Source organism: Mizuhopecten yessoensis, unplaced genomic scaffold, assembly GCF_002113885.1.
Source record: "Mizuhopecten yessoensis strain PY_sf001 unplaced genomic scaffold, ASM211388v2 scaffold6859, whole genome shotgun sequence".
Taxonomy (NCBI): Eukaryota; Metazoa; Mollusca; class Bivalvia; order Pectinida; family Pectinidae; genus Mizuhopecten; species Mizuhopecten yessoensis.
The window spans coordinates 127,595-133,594 of NW_018406760.1; the positions used below are offsets into that span (position 1 = coordinate 127,595).

At 36.3% G+C, this 6,000-nt stretch overlaps 1 protein-coding gene across 2 annotated transcripts in view; it reads right to left on the minus strand.

Annotated features, from left to right (window-relative positions):
- The window catches only part of LOC110452728 (GRAM domain-containing protein 1B-like), a 92,752-nt gene extending 87,256 nt beyond the window's left edge, over positions 1 to 5,496 (minus strand). The window contains exon 1 of one of the 2 annotated variants that reach the window (XM_021501375.1): positions 5,334 to 5,496. The gene's annotated coding sequence lies outside the window, so the exon portion shown is untranslated. Of the gene's footprint in view, positions 1 to 5,261 lie in introns of both variants that reach the window. The other variant, XM_021501376.1, reaches the window with a different exon arrangement.
- Positions 5,497 to 6,000: the final 504 nt, after the last annotated feature.

The window sequence follows — 6,000 nt, forward strand, 5'->3', positions numbered from 1 at the left end:
TTGAATATGGGCGAAGGTAATTCACTTGGTAGTCCTTCATTTCAACATGTTAATGGCCAAATATCATCACCCTTGGCCTTGCTTATTAAGAAGTCGTTTCAGGTTTTTAAACATATTTGACCATGTGACCTTGAATATATGTCAAGGTTATTCATTTGAACAAACTTGGTAGTCCTTCATCCCAGCATGTTACTGGCATTATCCTAGGCCTCTTGGTTATTCAGAAGAAGTTGTTTAAAGGTTTAAAATATATTTGATCCCTGTGACCTTGAAAAAAGATGAAGGTCATCCCAGCATGCTACTAGCCAAATAACATCACCCTAGGCCTCTTGGTTATTCAAAAGAAGTTCTTTTCAAGGGTTTTAACATATTTAACCCTTGTGACCTTGAATATAAGTCAAGGTCATTCATTTGAACAAACTTGCTTGCCTTTTGTCCGAATATGTTACTGGCAAAATATCATCACCTTTAACACTTGGTAATTCAGAAGAAGTTGTTCAAAGTTTTTTTTTCATTTGGACAAACTCGGTAGTCCTTTATTCCAGCATGCTGCTGGCCAAATATCATCATCATCCTAGGCATTTTGGTTATTCAGAAGAAGTTGTATTACAGGTTTTTAACATATTTGAACCCTGTGACCTTGAATATAAAGCAAGGACATTCATTTGAACAAACTTGGTAGCCCTTTATCCTAGCATGCTAGAGGCCCAATATCAGTACCCTGGGCATATTGGTTAGTGAGAAGAAGTTGTTGGAAGATTTTAAGACATTTGACCCATGTGACCTTGAATATGATTCAAGGTTTTCATTTGAACAAACTTGGTAGCCCTTCATCCCAGCATGCCACGGGCCAATATCTGTACTCTGGGCCTTTTGGTTATTGAGCAGAAGTTGTTTGTTAAAAGTAAATTATTGACGCCGGACGGACGACGGATGCCGCATCACGGCATAAGTTCACTTGGCCCGTCGCACCATATTAGCCCTGTGACCTTGAAAATATGTCAAGGTCATTTGTTTGAACAAACTTGGTATCTCTTTATCCCAGGATGTTACTGGCCCATATATCATCTTACTTGCCAAATATTATTATCCTAAGCATTTTTGTTATTGAGAGGAAGTTGTTTTATGGTTTTAAAACATATTTGACCCCTGTGACCTTGAACAAACTTGGAAACCCTTCATCCTAGCATGAATTACTGGCCAAATATCATTATCCTATCCCTCTTAGTTATTCAGAAGAAGCTGTTTAAAAAAAATTTAAGACAATTGACCTCTCTGACCTTGAAAATGGATGAAGGTCATTCCTACCAGCATGCTACTGGCCAAATATCATCACCCTGGGCATTTTGGTTATTCAGAAGAAGTTTTTTAAAGGTTTCAAACATATTTGACCCCTGTGACTATGAATATACGTCAAGGTCATTTGTTTAAACAAAGTTTATAGCCCTTTATTCCAGCATGTTACTGGCCAAAAAAAGTTGATTAAAGGTTTTAAACATATTTAACCCCTGCAGACCTGGGTATATATTCTAAAGGATATGTGTAATTTTCATTGCCCCAATGTGTATTTTGCTCAGCCAACGGGTACTTTGCAATCTCAATAGATTAACTGTAACAAAAAGTAATTAATCATGCTACATTCAGTAAATACGTTGTTTACTGTTATTATGTGTCAATTATAAAACATAATATAAAAGTGTAAGGACATAATATTTGTTTTTTTGCAGGGTATTATTCCTATTTTTAATTTTGTTTAGACAGTAGTTTTAATGTTTAAATGTTTCAAGAACAGTCAATACTTAAAACATGTCATAGTGACTTACCTCGCCCAATCTTGTAGTCAGGGAATATGATTTGAAGGCACTACAGATCATGTCTGCAGTGCTCAAACTAAGGTTTAAATCTGTTATCATTTCCACCATAGTTACTTCTGCTTTTATCACACTTACATCGTCAAATATTACCAGGATCAGTAAAATGGTATGATTTAATTATATTGCTGAATTAAACGAATTTGTTTTCTTTTGACATGCAAGATTTAAATTAGTACTAATATGAATACCTGGCCTCCTCTGGCGCGACGACGCAAGATATAAAAAAAAAATGCTCTTCGTCAGAAAGCTACGTTATCGCAGCTAGATTAAAAATGTCAAAATGACGGACCATGATGAACAACTGAGGAAGGAGAACCTACTTCTAGTAAACAGGATCGCATTTTTTTTTTAAATCTTAATTTTCAACAGTTCATGTTTTCATATGATGTTGACTTAGAATGTATGATCATGTAACAACCTTTTTTCTATAAAGAATTAATTTTCAACTTCGGAATCGGAATACGTATTGAAAACGGGGGAAAATATTTTATTACGTTGTAAAAATGACGCGTGCTGCCGATAACTATGGCTTCTGTTTCAGACAAAAGGAACTGATTAAAGAAAAGTTGTTTCAACATAAAAAAAGGTCCATTTACAAGTATGCTTTAATCTCTGTAAAGTATTGAAAAAATATAATTATCAAGTATCTCAACACTTTCCATATCTGACACATATTGTACATGTACACGTAGTGGTTTTGCCATACAGTTTATTGCGTGTGATGGCTAATATGACTTACTAAGTGTTAGCCTATGGAGACAGTGAAAGTGGGAAAGAGAGTTCACATACATTTATATGCATGGTCTAGAAAACAAAATTGGCCAAAGACATTGAGTTGTACAATGTAATAAATAAATTCACAAACGTTTCTCTTTTTTATACGTGTGTGTAGTTTGTCATTGCATATATGCACTTTATGTAAACATTTGAAAAGGGATATTTGTCTCATCAATATTCCTTTTTACAGAAAGAGGGAAGGTGTTTAGCCCCGTACCATCTGTTACGGTCACATTCCGGTACTAAATTCAATATATATTTATATATATCTACTTTATGTTTATGCCTATTATCATTGTTGACATTTAATTGTAAATGTATGACGGGAGAAGGCTGTGATAAATTTTAAAAACTTGTGCCCCATCCCGGTTCAATTTTATTGGCAGCAAATATATGTTTAAAGCTAAATAAATTTAAATTCAGAATATTGGCAAGTGTGGAATTAACTTCTGATGATGAATAATTATTGTTCGATAAGTTTGAAAAAGGACTTAGAAATCATATTACTTGGTTTCATAGTGCGGTAAAAAGTTGCAGTTGCCTCTCTGGGGGCCCCTTTGGAAACCGTTTCATCTCGCTCACACCACTTGTGTTTACTGCCTAGTCAGGGGACGTTATCGGCGCTATTTTTAGCAGGGCTTTCCCAAACAATTCAAGTGGTCAAACTGGACATTTGGAACGGACTATGAGCATGGGAATAGCGAGGTAATATAAGCGAGAGGACCTTCAATACATACATCCATTAAAATAAATATGGCTTTCCACATGATGTCCCTTTAAAGGTTTTAACCTATTTGCCTCCTGTGACCTTGAAAATAGGCGAAGGTTATTTATTTGAACAAACTTCGTAGTCCTTTATTCCAGTTTGCTTCTGGCCAAATACCATCACCCTAAGCCTCTTGGTTATTAAGAAGAATTTGTTTAAAGTAAAATATTGCTTCAGGCCAGGTGAGCTAAAAAAAGATTGATAGCCCTTCATCCAAGCATGCTACTGGTTTAAATATCAACATTCTGGGCCACTCTGGGTTTTCGACTGTGTAAGAGCAAAGTCGCTTTTTACCAACCATGTGAAATAAATTTTATTCCAAGCCTTACCAGTTAAGTCATTTATTAGTATTGCCCTAGTTCTATAAAAGATTGATTATAATATATTTGATAATATACTTCTAGAAAATGTCAACATCCATGGCGACTGCCTAACTTGTGTACTAATGCGTACTACGTCATCAGTATTCGACGATCAATTGCTTTCCACTGTACGGTGGCAAAATAGGACAGAAAAAAGTTAACTCAAACGTGAGCTGCTCAATTATATCTGATTGAGGCGAATAAATCTCATTAACTTCAGAAAAAAACACGGAAAAGTCACTTTGAACAGTTTAAAACAGTTAAAAGGTTTTTTGATGTTAACGTTTTGTTTTCCTAGCAATGGAAAGTAACTGCTCAGCCCTCTCCCTGGTACGATCATGAGAGAAGAAATTGTCACCAAATTGTTTTCCTCTTTGTTGACTTTTTACCGAAAATAAGGGAAACTATCTTTTATTTATGTCTCTGAATAAAAGGAAATTTACTTATTCAACAAAATGTCAGTACCAAAGCAAACTAAAATTCTGCAAATCGCATACACAATGATAAGCTGACATCTCTCGCCTTACAAAAAGTATGCAAGCCGATAGTCCGAATTATTCTGACCTTTTATAGACTTTTTTCATATCGGTCTGTCGTCGATTAACGTCCATGTGCCAAATGTGTGTGACAGTGACGATTTGTTTCGAAAATATCAGCTTGAAGTGCGCTCCGGGTGCATATTTCCCGCATATTATAGAGGGCCGGAGTTCTGACGTTAATCGACGACAGACCGATATGAAAAAAGTCGATAAAACATCAGAATAATTCGGACTATCGGCTTGCATACTTTTTGTTCCAATCTAAGTCTCCGCTAACACGCGTCACGTGATTTCGAAGGAGCAGTATGACAGCAAAGCAGACGAGAAGCCACAAACACTTTCAGGTTAATTTAATGGGTCTTCAAGGGTGTTCAAGTTACTTCCAGTACAGATCATCATTTCATTTTTTTTTTAGAATGGTTGCAAGCATGCCGGCGTCAAAACATAACCTCCATGATCACCCCTGACATGACCTGCAAGTGCACTCGCAACCCAGAAATAAACGACCATCAAAAACAGATGATGGTTGAAAAATGAACACGGGAGGATAAAACTTAGAAAGAAAAAATACTATTATTTTAAGAAAACATGGCACTGAAATTCTGATATTTGCACCCTCATAATATAGTTATTACCATGAACAAATGACAGCAGTCTGAACTCCTCTAGATTCATCGTCAGATCGGGTTGAGCTTTACCAGGAAATCGTTTCTACTTACATCACGAGGTTACTGTGACTGTCAGCAGCAGCATTTTATTATTACTTAATGTATTTCGAATTGAACATTGCCATGCATGCTACATCTGTGTAACGTCGGTGTAAGCCCATTGATGACCTTCTAGTACTAATATTAAAAATATCCGGCCTCCTCTGTCTGACGACGCAATATATAAAAAAATATCTCGTCGTCAGAAAGCTACGTTATCGCAGCTATCGACCTACCTGCATGGCATGTTGTCATCTGGCCATAGTCACACCTACTGATTGATTGACGTGCAACGCACGTCGACTTACCTCCGAAATTTAGAGTCGGGTTTCACTGCTCGTATGACTTGCAGACCCACAAAACGTACACGTTGCCTATCATCGATGTGGCTGAATTCGGTTCGCGTCACTCACATTTGCTTGGATACTAGAAGAAATAGCGTCGACACAGTTCACTGATTTTTCATGTACTCGCATATCTCGAAAATCCTCGATTCTGATTGGTTATTTCAGATGTAAAGGGGAAATCTTTACCCCGTCGTTAGTTCCGTATCATTTTAAGCAGACGTAACGGTATATATATATCTGAAGAATCTCCTTGACAAGATGAAAGTAATAGAAACTCGTTGTTGAGATTTTTCTTTTCATATTATTATGTATAACCTAGGTATATTACACGACGATTTGCCCCAAAACCGTAACGCCCCAAGCTGTTATATACGCCCCAACCAATTTGCCCCAAAAAACAAAACACCCAAACTATTTCGCCCCAAAAACTACAACGCCCCAAAAACTTCCTCCATAAACTTCACTTATTTGACAAATTTTAAAGTGAAATACATGCATACTTTTATATAATATTCTTAAAGATAGACATTAAAAAATTCAGACCTGTTGCAATTCGTTAGATGTGTGGGATATTATTTGTGTGCCGTATATAATCGATAATGTACCATATTTAGAGTATCTATGTTAG